Consider the following 16,808-nt stretch of genomic DNA (forward strand, 5'->3'; position numbering starts at 1 on the left):
GTATAGACTAACAGTGAAATGCTTACTTACTTCCCAACAATACAGAGAGAAAATATTATAATGAATAACAACAACTTGGCTATATACAGGGGGTGCGGTGGTAGAAGGTAATTCAGGTTGATTTAAGCAATAATACATTAATTCATGTGTTATGGCATTTTTATCATGGCTGTGTTACGTGGTCATTGTGACTTGGTTGTAGACAACATCAGCAACGATATAAATGTCATAACACATGGACTTGAGTGTATTATTGCTTTTGTACAACGGGTTACCAGCATTAAAAAGCAAAACGTGACGCTTCATTCACTAACCCTAGTTGATCAAGTACAATTTTAGGCTTCCTGTAGTCGTTAGTTCTATTAGTATTGGCTGCCATGCAAAGCAAAAAAGAGAGGAAGAGCGATTAATAATGACAGTATGACAATTATTCTATTCATGTTCATTCTATTAATAGACTATAGCAGGCTAGTTATGTGAACTAAATGTTACACCTTTCAGAGACAGGGCAGCATTGATGAAAGTGTGTGGAGTCCCATTGGCTCCATGATATACCACACGTTGGCCCACGATGGTAGCGAATAAACGCCGGAGAATATTACCAATCTGCTTTTTTGAAACAGTTGCTAGACCGACGTTTATCCCCTTTTCTAACAGAAATTCCAGAAAGCACTTCACTGCCAAGTTGGTTTGTCTTGATGTACACTGCTCAAAAAAATAAAGGGAACACTTAAACAACACAATGTAACTCCAAGCCAATCACACTTCTGTGAAATCAAACTGTCCACTTAGGAAGCAACACTGATTGACAATAAATTTCACATGCTGTTGTGCAAATGGAATAGACAAAAGGTGGAAATTATAGGCAATTAGCAAGACACGCCCCAAAACAGGAGTGATTCTGCAGGTGGTGACCACAGACCACTTCTCAGTTCCTATGCTTCCTGGCTGATGTTTTGGTCACTTTTGAATGCTGGCGGTGCTCTCACTCTAGTGGTAGCATGAGACGGAGTCTACAACCCACACAAGTGGCTCAGGTAGTGCAGTTCATCCAGGATGGCACATCAATGCGAACTGTGGCAAAAAGGTTTGCTGTGTCTGTCAGCGTAGTGTCCAGAGCATGGAGGCGCTACCAGGAGACGTGGAGGAGCCTATAATTGCCTATAATTTCCACCTTTTGTCTATTCCATTTGCACAACAGCATGTGAAATTTATTTTCAATCAGTGTTGCTTCCTAAGTGGACAGTTTGATTTCACAGAAGTGTGATTGACTTGGAGTTACATTGTGTTGTTTAAGTGTTCCCTTTATTTTTTTGAGCAGTGTAGTTTCTTCATTTCTCACTAATGTACTATGTCGTCTATAGCAGCGCTACTGATTTCTGCATGTCTAACGTTAACGCTTGCCTTCACCCCCTCCACCACTCTAGTTTCTTACCTCCCAAAGAGGAACAAGAATGTCGTCCTCCTGAGCACACTGCACAAAACGACTGAGATCAGTCATCGTGAGGACAGGAAGCCAGTCATCATCCTGGATTACAACCACAAAGGAGGCGTGGACAACCTGGACAAGGTTATTGGAACTTACAGCTGCAGAACGATGACTACCTGCTGGCCCCTGGTCATCTTCCATAACATCACTGATGTGTTCTCATATCACACCTTCATCATATGGAACAAGATCAACCGTACCTGGATTCCTGATAAGCGGAACAAGAGAGGAGGGTGTTCCTGGAGCAGCTGGGAAAGGCACTTGTAACCCCACACATTCAAAGTTGGAGCACCTCAGCCTCTGCAGTCCTTGTGAAAGCTGTTCAGGGTGCTGAATCTTGTCCTGGTCCACCTGAGGCTGCAGCTGGGGCAGGCAAGAGGAGGATATGCCAATTCTGACCCCCAAAGAAGGACTGTAAAACAAATACTATGTCCTGCACATGTGCACACACACTTGCATACTGTCATACATGTGCTAATTAGAGTTGATTGATTTATGTTGTTCATGTTTTTTGTTTTGTATCTATTATCTTATTTTATTCTTATTTATTGTTATTGTTTATACACCTTGTGGGTGGGGGCAATGGTTAAAAAAAATGGGAGAAGAGTAGTATTTTGTAGTTGAATTTGTCATTGTACAGTATTTAGGAATATATCACTATGTTGCCAAAAAAGTTCAAGACTGTTATTGTTTCCCTTCAAAAAATGCATTCAAACTACTTTCTGCACATTTCTGCTACTTTCTTAGGCGATACAAGTGCTATCTCTTGCTAAAATATATATTTTTACACCTAAGCAGCAACTTTAGCAATAATAATAATAATCAACCTCTACTTTAGTCAAGAAAAAATTATGACAGGTGTGTTGTAATAACAATGAGTGGTGTCCACTGATTGAATGCAGTCTTTCTGCATTGTGAAGAGGGAAAACCCAGATATTCACAAAGTTTGTGATGAATGACAGGTTGTTTCTTCACGCAAAATAAATAAATTCAAAGTTTATTTGTCACGTGCGCTGAATACAACAGCTGTAGACCTTACAGTGAAATGCTTACTTACAGGCTCTAACCAATAGTGCAAAAAAAGGTATTAGGTGAACAATAGGTAGGTAAAGAAATAAAAACAACAGTAAAAAGACAGGCTCTATAGAGTAGCGAGGCTACATACAGACACCGGTTAGTCAGGCTTATTGAGGTAGTATGTACATGTAGGTATGGTTAAAGTGACTATGCATATATGATTAAGAGAGAGTAGCAGTAGCATAAAAGAAGGGTTGGTGGGTGGGACACAATGCAAATAGACCGGTTAGCCAATGTGTGGGAACACTGGTGGGTTGGCCCAATTGAGGTAGTATGTATATGAATGTATATGAAGTGACTATGCATATATGATAAACAGAGAGTAGCAGCAGCGAAAAAAGGGGTTATTTTAGGGGTTTAGTAAAGGTGGGTCATTTTTTACCCTTAGTATGAGGGGAGTATACAGAATGTTTAGACCACACAAGGGTGAAGAATGAAGTTAGGGCCATGCACCTAAATAATACCAAAGTATTGCCTAATTGTTACCATGGTATAGATGTGAATATTGGAAATACCATGGTTATAAACTGCATTATACATTCTACCATGGTAAAGTACAATTTATGATAAATAAAATAAAATAATCATATGGTACTATTTTATTAATTGTGCATTACCCTACATTGGCAGTATAAAGCATAAAATAAATAAACCCCCCAAGGTTTAAAGAGGTTGGTTGGTATTATATGGATTAATTTATTTACTAGTATGGGCAAGTTTCTGATGAAGTCAGAGGCAGGCTACTATTGTTGGTCCTCATTTGTCTGTAACATCAAATGAAAAAGGGGAATAGTTCCTGTGAAAAGGGGTAATAAGTTTTTCGCTCATGTTTGCCAAACTGAAATGTGGGAGAATGTGAAATATATGGTAGCCTAATATTTTACAATTTGTAATCATTTGCAGTACTTACAGTCAAAGGGTGTTGCACTGTTTCGGGCTGCCGAAGGAGCCGCTCCAGCTGGTGGTTGCTTCACGCTCTCTCCCTCTACAGTGGCTGTAAAGATCTGCTTTTCTTTTCTTATTCGACATTGTGCTCATTTTTCTTTGTGTTCTTGAACTTAGCCCTGTTTCTTTGCTTTCTGGAACGTAGCCCTGTCTTTCATTTTTGTTCATTGATTTCACCTGTGCTCGTTTCTCACCTGGTCTCATCAGCTCCCTATTTAGTTCAGTTCTTTCTGTTTGTATGGTTGAGAGGTATTGTTTGTTTTTGACTGCCTACCTGTGTTTGACGATTGCCTGCCTGTGACCACGATTCCTGCCTTCTGCGAAGGCTTAATACACATCTGCCGCGCACGACGCTTGAATCTATACCTTTTTCTCCCTGAGTAGTAATTACAGAATACCTCACCTAAAAACGGAATGGATTCAGTGGAACTACAGCGGCACCTAACCCAGCAAGAGGAGCTTATGGAGGAAATGTGCCATCTTCTCCAACAGCCTATCCCTACTCCTCCGATGCCAAGTATCGTAACTCATAGCCTTCTTTCCTACCCATGCCTGGAAAATATGACGATTCGCCTGGGAAATGTCAGGGATTTCTGATGCAATGCACATTGAGAATAACCCCACTAACTTCTCCACCAACAAGAGCAGGGTGAATTTTGTCTCTACTCACAGGCAAAGCCCTGGATTGGGCCACCACCATATGGACTGGGAACAGCACAGAACTCGGATCCGAGACCCATTTCCACACCCTCTTCAAAGAGGTGTTCGATCACTCTCCCTCCGGTCGTCCAATATAGGGCACTTCCTCATAGAACTTCAAGGACACAATTCAGCTGCCAAGTATGCCCTCGAGTTCTGCACCATGGCTGAAGGGAGTGGATGGAATGAGGCTGCTTTACTTACCGTCTACTGAAGTGGGCTCAACAGGGAACTTCAGCCGGAGCTGGCCTGTAGAGGTGACCTTCAGGATTTAAATCAATACATTCGTATGTCCATCTCCATCGACCACCTCATCGCCGACCGCCGAAGAACTCAGGAAACTGAAACGTTCTCTTTCCGTTTTGTCCGTCATCCCATCCGAGTCTTCCAGGGCCCATGCTCCTCACACGTGTATTGAATGTCACAGCTGATTGAAGAAGGGATCTTCCTATACTGTGTAGAGAAAGATCATCTACTCAGACATTTCCCTATTCGCCCCCCACGGAGAGATGAGAAGGGTCCCCCCGCTGCCATGCAGGCGTGCCCTGATTTCTAAAGATCTTCCAGAAGCAATTCTCTGTCCCAGTATTGATAACGTTGAAGAGGGTTACCAAGTATGTAGAAGGCTTGACAGATTCGTGAGCAGCAGGTAATTTTATTGATCACCAGCTAGTACAAGAACTTGACATAGATCTAACACCTGTTACCCGTTAACACCCTGGACGGGCAGCCATTGGGCACGGGCTTCATCACGCGCCTGACACAGAGTGTCACCCTCCAGAATGGAGTGTTCCACACCAAAACCATTCAACTCATCGAACTCTCATCCCCCAAACAGCCACTCATCCTCGGACACCCCTGGCTTTGTTGTCACGACCCTGCCATCTCGTGGCAACAAGGTGAACTACTGTCCGGGCCTTCTACCTGCTTCTCCAGTTGTCTCAGCCTACCCTGCAGAGCCACCACCATTGAGGACTCTGCCTCAGCAGTGCCACCAACCATACTATCAAAATACGCCCAGTACAGCAATGTCTTCAGCAAAACCAAGGCCTCCACTCTGCCACCACATTGCCCAGGAGACTGTGCTATTGACTTACTCCCTGGAGTGTCCCCACCGATGGGCCATGTTTACCCCCATCTATCCCGGAAAATGAGGAAATGGAGAAATGCATTGCTAAATCACTCAAAACATTTCATTTGTCCTTCCTCTTCCCCGGGTGCGTCCAGCTTCTTCTTCCAGCTTCTTCTTCGGGAAAAAGGACGGTGGTCTGTGTCCCTGACTGACGTCACGGTAAAGAACTGTTTCCCTCTTCCTCTGATCCCAGCGACCCTTGAACAAGTGGGCCACGCCAACATCTATACTAAACTTGACCTGCAAAGTGCATATAACCTAGTCAGTATACATGAAGCCAAAAAGGAAGATGGCCTTTATCACTGCATGAGGGCACTACGAATACCCTGGCATGCCCTACGGCCTTACGAACGCCCCCGCCGTCTTCCAATCCTTTATGAACAAGGTTTTCCAGGATATGATCAACCGCTTTCTCATCGTCTACATTGATGACATCCTGATTTACTCCTACTCCCAGAAGGAACACATACAGCATGTGATAAAAGGGTCTTTAATGGCTCCTTGACCATAACCCTTATGTGAAGACTGAAAAGAGTGCCTTCCATGTAATTTTGGTAAACTTCCTCTGCTTCCAAGCGGACCCCAGGAGGGGTGGATGAGAGCAAAGTCACCGCCGCCAGTAACTGGCCCAAACCCATCACCGTGAAGGAACTCCAACGTTTCATTGGGTTCTCCAACTTCTATTGCCGGTTCATTTGGAACTTCAGTTCTACGGCCGCTCCCCTCACGGCCCTTACCAGCCAAAAGACCCGGACACTTCAATGGACTGATACCGCCCTGACTGCGTTCAACAACTTGAAACGCCTCTTCAGCTCCTGTCCTTTGCCAACCTGATCCGACTCTTCCTTTCACCCTGGAGGCGGATGCCTCCGAAGTAGGAGTAGGAGCCATACTCTCTCAGCGGGTGGGTACAACTCCCAAATCACATCCCTGTGCCTTCTCCAGAAAGTTATCCCCCGCTGATAGGAATTACGATTTGGGGAACAGAACTCCTCGCCATCAAACTGGCCCTTGAGGATTGGTGCCAATGGTTGGAGGGCGCACAACATCCCTTTCTCATCCTAACAGATAATCGTAATCTGGAATATATCAGAGGGGCCAAGAGGTTACCTTCTTATGGCTGCAGTATTGAGTAGCTTGGATGAAAGGTGCACAGAGGTGCCCATAGTAAACTGCCTGCTCCCCAGTTGCTAATATATGCATATTATTATTCGTATTGGATAGAAAACACTCTGAAGTTTCTAAAACTGTTTGAATTATGTCTGTGAGTATAACAGAACTCATATGGCAGGCAAAAACCTGAGAAGTTCCACTTCCTGTTTGAATTGTTTCTGAGGTGGCAGATTTTCAACCAAGCTCTCATTGAAATTACAGCGAGATATTGATGAGTTTTCACTTCCTACGGCTTCCACTAGATGTCAATAGAACTTTGTCTGATGACTCTAATGTGAAGGGGGGCCGAAGGAGACAGGAATGAGTAATCACTGCCACGAGCTGACCATGCTTTCACATGCGCCTTCACATGAGGAGGACCTCCGTTCCACCACTCTTCTGAAGTCAATCTAATTCTCCGGTTGGAACGATATTCAAGATGTATGTTAACAACATTCTAAAGATTGATTCAATACATCGTTTGACATGTTTCTACTGACTGTTACGGAACTTTTGGACATTTCGTCACGTTATTGTGGATGCGCTTTGTGACTTTGGAATTGTTAACCGCTAACGCGCTAACCAAAGTAGCTAATTGGACATAAATAACGGACATTATCGAACAAATCAAGCATTTATTGTGGACCTGGGAGTCCTAGGACTGCATTCTGATGAAGTTCATCAAAGGTAAGGAAACATTTATCATGTATTTTCTGGTTTCTGTTGACCCCAACATGGCAGCTAATTTGGCTATTGTTCTGAGCTCCGTCTCAGATTATTGCATGATTTGCTTTTTCCGTAAAGTTTTTTGAAATCTGACACAGCGGTTGCATTAACTTCTCACGAGTCACCATCCCGGATCCGGGAGCACCCTCATCAGTAAAAAAGCTGACTAGCATAGCCTAGCATAGCGCCACAAGTAAATACTAGCATCTAAGTATCATGAAATCACAAGTCCAAGACACCAAATGAAAGATACACATCTTGTGAATCCAGCCATCATTTCAGATTTTTTAAATGTTTTACAGCGAAAACACCACATATATTTATGTTAAGTCACCACCAAATACAAAAAAGAACAGACATTTTTCACAGCACAGGTAGCATGCACAAAGCCAACCTAACTAACCAAGAACCAACCAACCAAACTAACCAACAAACAACTTCATCAGATGACAGTCTTATAACATGTTATACAATAAATCTATGTTTTGTTCGAAAAATGTGCATATTTGAGCTATAAATCAGTTTTACATTGCAGCTACCATCACAGCTACCGTCAGAAATAGCACTGAAGCAGACAGAGTAATTACAGACAACAACGTCAAATACCTAAATACTCATCGTAAAACATTTCTGAAAAATACATGGTTTACAGCAAATTAAAGACAAACATCTTGTGAATCCAGCCAATATTTCTGATTTTTTAAGTGTTTTACAGCAAAAACACAATATAGCATTATATTAGCTTACTACAATAGCCTACCACACTACCGCATTCATTCATCAAGGCACGTTAGCGATAGCAATAGGCACGTTAGCGATAGGGAATAAACCAGCAAAAGATATTAATTTTCACTAACCTTCATAAACCTTCATCAGATGACAGTCCTAAAACATCAGGTTATACATACACTTATGTTTTGTTCGAAAATGTGCATATTTAGAGCTGAAATCAGTGGTTATACATTGTGCTAACGTAGCATCTTTTTCCCAGAATGTGCAGATATTTTCATGACACTCAACTATACTGAACAAATAACTATTCATAAACGTTACTAGAAAATACATGTTGTATAGGAAATGATAGATACACTAGTTCTTAATGCAATCGCCGTGTTAGAATTCTAAAAATAACTTCATTACGATATGCAGTTCACGTTATGGCGAGAGAGTACCCAAAATCTGGGCGCAAACTACTAGTACAACATGTTCGACAGATATATGAAATAGCATCATAAAATGGTTCCTACTTTTGATGATCTTCCATCAGAATATTGTACAAGGGGTCCTTTTTCCAGAACAATCGTTGTTTGGTTTTAGAATGTCCTCTTCTCCAGTCAATTAGCATGGAAAGCTAGCAAAGTAGCGCAAAGCTCTCCTTCCTGAACAAAGGCACACAACGCAACACGCCTAACGTCCCGAGTAAATTTCAATAATCTAATAAAACTATATTGAAAAAACATACTTTACGATGATATTGTCACATGTATCAAATAAAATCAAAGTCGGAGATATTATTCGTCTATAACGACAGCTGTACAGAAGGCAAAACCAGGTCCCTTCACACGCTCTCCAGAAAACAGGAAACTGGTGACACGTCATGCAAAGAGCTTTTATTCGACCCCAGATCAAGTTATACACTCCATTTCTTCTCTCACTGCCTGTCGACATCTACTGGAAGACGTATGATGTGCATGTATACTGATATATATCAAGGACATTTATAGGCAGGCCCTAGAACAGAGCATCGATTTCAGATTTTCCACTTCCTGTCAGGAAGTTTGCTGCAAAATGAGTTCTGTTTTACTCACAGATATAATTCAAATGGTTTTAGAAACTAGAGAGTATTTTCTATCCAATAGTAATAATAATATGCATATTGTACGAGCAAGAATTGAGTACGAGGCCGTTTAAATTGGGCACGATTTCCCCCCAAAGTGAAAACAGCGCCCTCTGTCCTCAACAGGTGAGTGTATTGTTATTTGAACTGTGTTGAGGTGGTATGGTACTAGTGACCTGTGGCCGAGAAGATTTTGGACATTTGTATGGCCTTTGTTTTTTCTATTAACCTGTCTAGGATGAGAGTGCAGCTAGCGGCACTCCCCCCCCAACCCCACTGAAAAACCAGTGCCGCGAAATTCAAAAAAAATATTTTTTTTAAATATTTAACTTTCACACATTAAAGTCCAATACAGCTAATGAAAGACACAGATCTTGTGAATCCAGTCAACATGTCCGATTTTTAAAATGTTTTACAGGGAAGACACAATATGTAAAGATGTACATCTATTACCTAAAAACACATTAGCATAATCCACCATCTTTTATTTGTCCACCAACACCAGTAGCTATCACCAATTCGGCTAAACTAAGATATTTATAGCCCCTAACCAAGAAAAAAACTCATCAGATGACAGTCTGATAACATATTTATGGTATGGGATAGGTTTTGTTAGAAAAAAGTGCATATTTCAGGTAGATGGCATAGGTTACAATTGCACCCACCGTCACAAATGGAATAGTAAAACTACTTAGAGCAACGTGTTTACCTACTTACTAATCATCAAACATTTCGTAAAAATACACAGCATACACGAATCGAAAGACACAGATCCTGTGAATACAGACAATATTTCAGATTTTCTAAGTGTCTTACAGCGAAAACACAATAAATCGTTATATTAGCATAGCACATAGCACATAGCAGCCCAGCATTGATTCTAGCCAAAGTGAGCGATAAAAGTCAACATCGCCAAAATATATTAATTTTTTCACTAACCTTCTCAGAATTCTTCAGATGACACTCCTGTAACATCATATTACACAATCCATATAGAGTTTGATCGAAAATGTTTATATTTAGCCACCAAAATCATGGTTAGACAATGTGAAATGTAGCTCAGCTGGTCAGAAAATGTCCATGCGCCACTTAGACAGTGATCTACTCTTATACATAAATACTCATAAACGTGACTAAAAAATATAGGGTGGACAGGGATTGATAGACAATTTAATTCTTAATACAATTGCGGAATTACATTTTTTAAATTATCCTTACTTTTCAATACAGTTTGCGCCAAGCGAAGCTACGTCAAAAAACATGGCGTCCTAAGCCACTAACATTTTTCGACAGAAACACGATTTATCATAATAAAAATGTCCTACTTTGAGCTGTTCTTCCATCAGTATCTTGGGCAAAGGATCCTTTCTTGGGTCCAATCGTCTTTTGGTGGAAAGCTGTCCTCTTGCCATGTGGAAATGCCAACTGCGTTCGGGATGAACTGGAAGCGTGCCCAGCAATTTACAGCGTTTCAGAAATAAATGTCCCAAAATTGCACTAAACAGATATAAATTGCTATAAAACGCTTTAAATTAACTACCTTATGATGTTTTTAACTCCTATAACGAGTCTTAACATGACCGGAGAAAGATTACTCCCAACACTAATGCATGGAACAGGAGCGGGTCGGTGTCCTCCACGCGCGTTACGCATCAAGAAAAGACTTGCTAGCTACAGGGTTTTTTAATTTATAGTGCCGGTGAACGCGCAATCGACCTCATTCAAATCGTCATCACGTAAAGGCATCCAGGGGAAGACGTAAGCAGTGTCCGTATAGTCATAGCAATAACAGTGCCCTTTTAACTGACTCCAGAACAGTGGCCAAAATTTCTGAAATCTGACTCCATGTCAGGGAAATTGCTGTAGAATGGGCTCTGTTCCACTTAGAGACAAAATTTCAACTCCTATAGAAACTATAGACTGTTTTCTATCCAATAATAATAATAATATGCATATTGTACGATCAAGAACTTTGTGGGAAGCCGTTTCAAAAATTACACGATTAGCATAAATAGTCACAACAGCGCCCCCATCCTCAACAGGTTAACACCCCCACATTCATACCCTCTGCACTCCTCCACTGGGAGGTAATACAGATTATTGCAAATCCTCTAATGTTGATGAATGGGTTCTTGTAAATTGTTTCTATGAAGTTGCCGTTCAATTTTTCTGCCATTATTATTGTATGAGGTATTATTGGTTGGGTTACCCCTGTGCTGTGACTTGGGTTATATATGGTGTGTCTTGTCTTTTCTCTCCACTGGCTATCTGGCAAACAGGCTACACTCTAGGCAGTCTCTTCTGCTGACTTGTGTGGGTCTGGTAGTGGTACTCTCTCTATCCTACTCTTTTCCTTTCGGCAGGGTTAATACATGCCTGGCGCTCGAACAAAACCTTTATCTTTACCCCTCTCTAACAATATCGCTACAAGCTGATCTACCCACTATCTGGATGTGTGCAACAAAAGTTCAACATTCACCTTCTGCTACTATTTCCGTCAAGCCGTCTACATATACAATTGATGCATACATTAGATTTATCCAACGTATGCATCACACAGAATACACTGCAACTGCCTCTGCAACGCAATGATACATTATTTAAAACATTTTTGAACCTTTCCTCCTATTTCTCCCCAATTTCATATCCAATTGGTAGTTACAGTCTTGTCCCGTCCCTGCAACTCCCGTACTGACTCGGGAGAGCGAAGGTCGAGAGCCATGCGTCCCCCTAAACACGACCATGCCAAGCCACACTGTTTCTTGACACACTACTCACTTAAAGCCAGCCTCACCAATGTGTCTGATGAAACACCGTACAACTAGTGACCGTGACAGCGTGCATGCACCCGGCCTGCCACAGGAGTCACTAGAGCGCGATGGGACAAGGACATCCCGGCTGGCAAAACCCTCCCCTAACCCGGACGATACTGGGTCAATTGTGCATCGCCTCATGGGTCTCCCGGTTCAGGGCAGCTGCGACACAGCCCGGGATCGAACCCGGATTTGTAGTGACACCTTAAGCACTGCAATGCCTTAGACCGCTGAGCCACTTGGGATGCCCTTGCAACGCTATCCTGCAAGGAAAACGTAGTGTTCCATTGTAAATTTAATGTTGTTCTGGTGTAGTAAAACGCAATGATGCTGTAGGTGTGATCGAGGCGTTGCACCACTTAAGTAAAAGCACTCTTTAGCAAATCCCACTATTGAAACAGGCTTGTTGTACTCAAATGATCTGGAATGGAGTCGACTGTAAGCATGCAGGTATAACAAACATTTGCTATGAGCTTCTAGATTTTGCCATCTGTTTGTGTATCTCAAAACAATGATCACTTTTAGTCTCATCTTATCTTGACTTACATTATTTGAAATACCTTTGGAATACCAAAGATTAGGTAACACAGGGTGATTTGTATGTACTACTTCGTTATAATTTAAGTTGTATGCTTTGTTTACTGAAGCTTACATCGCAAGCAGTTTAATAATGATGAGATCATAAATGGTATCTGAGAGATGTGCAGTTACATTCTTTGATGACTATTATTTTTGAATAAAAATATAATTTGTGACAATCCTGCTAAGAGAGGGTCGTACCAACTCTTCTGTTTTGTTGAAATTGCTATATTTGTGCGTTTTCGTCTGTCTAATGTAGGCCTGCGAAACCTCTCACCCCTCCCAATGATAATTTACTGGGATCTATAAAAAGGAAAAGGTTCTCCAATCAATAAACTACTGGCAAGCAGAATAGGCATCTTCAATAAGCCCTTTATAAAACACCAATTCTCGGTGCTGGGATTTCAAGGCCTACTTTAAATGTAACTAATTAATTAACTCTGTCTTACTGTAAGTGACCCCCAAAGATCATGTTGATCATGCTAAAGTAGAAAAATCCCTCAACTAGCTTTAAAAGTAGAGTTGTCTCAGTATCGTAGAATACACTTCAAAGTATGTTTATTTTTCGGTCCTTTTGTGAGGGATTGTGGGAAAAGGAGAGATGTGGTTGGTTGTGATCACATGGCCGAATCCAGAATCGGGATCGGGTGTGAATGACTCAAACGTCCATACACATAATACTTGTCTGAAACAGGATTTGCACAGAATAGTGTGTGTGTGTGTGTGTGTGTGTGTGTGTGTGTGTGTGTGTGTGTGTGTGTGTGTGTGTGTGTGTGTGTGTGTGTGTGTGTGTGTGTGTGTGTGTGTGTGTGTGTGTGTGTGTGTGAATCAGTGGCACTCGGGTGACATTTTTATGAGCATGACCTTATTTCTATTACAGAATATTGGATAACTGTCATTCATTTTCCATTCACCCAGCGCAATGTAACATTGATAGGTTTAGGCTACTACATGACACTCACATTTTCCCTATACCCATCATGAGGTTGATCAAAGCTAGAAAGATTACAATTTGCATAGGTGCAAAGGTCAAGAGAGAAATTGGAGTAATCAAGGGGTGTGTTCATAAATTCACTCTGGCCTTCTACTCTGACTTAAGAGCACTCTCGCCAGAGTGCAGAATAACTGAGGAATGTCAGAACGCCCAACACCCGTTGAATAAGACCATTGTCAGTAAACATAAGATTTCCTTTTTTTGCCAGCAGGACAGTTACAGTCCCTAACGATCTAGATAAGATGAAAACAGCCTAACCAGCTCTGCTAGGGTGACTAAAATAGTCAGAGTGAGGTGTTCTCTCATTTGTGTCTGGAAATAGCTAAACATATTTAGCCAGTTAGACTTTAATTCACAATTTAAATAGTGCTTCTCCTTCAATAGGGTGCTTCCCCTTTAATTCCCAATTAAATAGCCAGCAGTGGGGTTGTGATGGAAACGTGAATGAGGATGTGTTCAACCCTCAGTTCAGAAGCTTCTCTATTCCGTTTGTTTTGTTGCCTTTAAAAGTGTGTTTTGTAGCCTAACAGCAAGTTTAACCAGGATCGGATCCACTCCTTGCATCCGTCCGTGGACTACACCTCTCCGTTGTTCTTCATGGCCTTTCTCTGCTGGAGATCTGTTGGTGGATTGTCTGACTGACCGACTGACTACAACCTTTTTGTATAAGGTATTTCATTTGTTTTGGTGTGATATATACCGTGAGGATTTATGTAGTTAGTTGTAGTTTAGGACTTATTAAGAGTTAATACGCTTGATGGTTGTGTGGTAAAATAATTGTTATTTTGATTGCATGATTAATACTGGGTTTACGCTACACTTGAATGAACGGACAAACATTGCGTGACAAAGGTCACTTGAGTTCCCTGAACTCCTTTATCGGGCTGGACTCTTTTTAGGCCCGAGGTACAGGACATTTCTGGAGGAACCAGAGCTCATTATTTGTTATATTGTTTTGTGTGTGTGATAATTTATGTTGGTAATACAACCCACGCAAAATAATAGTTGTTTTTGAAGTTCTTTCCAATGTTTTAAGGGTTTATGAAAAGTGTATTTCCATCCTGACTTTCACATGAGTACTTTGTATTGGTGTAGACTTGACGGACCAGATGGGACTCATTCCCTCCCAAACCAAAAAGAGAAACCAATATTTTCTCTGGTAGGCACAACCTACCTGGCACCCCTATAAACAAATACCTCAAGTCAAAACCGTTACATAAAAAATGGCACCCCAGATGGGACCTCAACAATGAGAACTAACCAAAGCAAATATTTTGTGTGGAATTAAAACAATGGATTCACCCCAAGAAAATGTGGTCATCCATATCATACCTGTCAATGGGAATACACAGGGCCATTCTGACCATCAAGCTGACAATACAAATCATAATGTGAATGGAGATAATGGAGTTGATTTGGCCCAGAGCCCTGGGAATCTGAATGCTCGGTCTGGACCCCAGGCCACAAGAGGTCTAACCAGTTACTCACTTATTGACATGGATCTGTGTGGAAGAACTGAGCTAGCCCCCCCTCTGATGCCCAACCTTCCTCCATTGTCTGGTTTATCTCCAGAGGTTGTAGTCTTACAACTTCAAGGTGACATCCTTGATATTTGTCAGACTCAACAACATCTCCAAACTCGAATCCACCATAAATTCAAACGTCTGAGTGAAGAGCAACAACAGAGTGCCATGGAATTCAGAAACTCACTGAGCATTCTAACCCACACTCTGACAGAGCTCAGTGAGAGTGGAAGACAGAAACTCACTGTGCACTCTAACCCACACTCTGACAGAGCTCTGTGAGAGTGAGAGACAGAAACTCACTGAGCACTCTAACCCACACTCTGACAGAGCTCAGTGAGAGTGGAAGACAGAAACTCACTGAGCACTCTAACCCACACTCTGACAGAGCTCAGTGAGAGTGGAAGACAGAAACTCACTGAGTACTCTAACCCACACTCTGACAGAGCTCAGTGAGAGTGGAAGACAGAAACTCACTGAGCATTATAACCCACACTCTGACAGAGCTCAGTGAGAGTGGAAGACGGGATATTACTGGTGCCATGGACAGGCTGTTTGACTACCAACGAAACAAACTCACTGCCACTCTCCAGTGGTGCCTGCAACATCATCACACTGAGGTCCTCAAGGATGTTAAGTCTGTTTTTTTCTCCCCTGGTTAACACTGTAGACCACTTGCAGACAGAGCTCTCTAATTGTGTTAAAATGTTGGATGATGTGTCTGTTGACATGGCCTCCATTAGGCACAACTCCTTGCACAGAGCTTCTCTGATGTCAACTTCTGTTCAGACCACTGAGGGCCAAGCTGGCACCCCAAGACAAGGCCATGCTTGCCAAGACAAGGCCATGCTGCAGCCACCCCTTTCAGGATGCAATCCACCATGCATCCCGGTGTTCATTTTCATGGTCCGATAACTCCATCACCCTCTACTTCCTCAATCCCTCCTAGCTCTTTTGTTCATGGTGATTTGAGTAGATGTCATGTGGGAGTGATGCCCATTAAATTGCAAATTCCCACCTTTGGGGAAAAGTATGACAGTCCTGAGCCGCTAATGTATCTGGAAAGATGTTGTGACTTTCTTGCCCTCAATCCCCTGGCTGATGAAGAACTCCTTGCCACATTGAGGAATGTGTTGCATGTGACAGATCGAGACTGGTGGGATGTGGCACGTCTCACCACTACCTCCTGGGCTGACTTTGAGGCCAAGTTTTCCTCTGCATTTCTGTCTGAGGACTACATGGATGACCTGGCAGTCAGAAATCGGGTGCAAAGAGAGAAAGAGTATCCATTACTTTTCATACGATTACCACTCCCTGTGCAGAAGGTGGAAACCTGGCATTGAGGAGGAAGAGGTCATTAAGTTGATCTTGAAGAACATCAACCCACTACTAGCCAGTCATCTCCGAGAAAGAGTGACCACTGTCGATGGACTGGTTCGCCTGGGACAGCAGTTCGAGAAGGACAACGAATGCCAACAGCAAATATGAACAGAGAAGGAAACAGACACCCAAACAGTTACCCAAGCCAGACCATCAACAACAGCCAGAGTCTCCAGCCAAGACCCCTCCCTTGTTCTGTTGGAGATGCGACCAAAAGGGGCATTCTTTAGCTACATGTCCAAGACCGTATCAAGTAAACCCTTCCAGAAACTATAAATCACAACAGAACAACACACGCAGCAATGAACATCCTACTCTGGGTGCTTTGACCAGAGCTGAAACCCCAAGAATCACTGACTACGCCCCCCTGCCGACATCCCCTTCCTTTCAGTTAATACAGCACCAACTGGTATTACCCCTGTCCCTAGGCCCATGGACAGGAAGAGCCATCCTGGACACCGG

Source organism: Salvelinus fontinalis, chromosome 35 (genome assembly GCF_029448725.1).
Source record: "Salvelinus fontinalis isolate EN_2023a chromosome 35, ASM2944872v1, whole genome shotgun sequence".
In the NCBI taxonomy this organism is placed as follows: Eukaryota; Metazoa; Chordata; class Actinopteri; order Salmoniformes; family Salmonidae; genus Salvelinus; species Salvelinus fontinalis.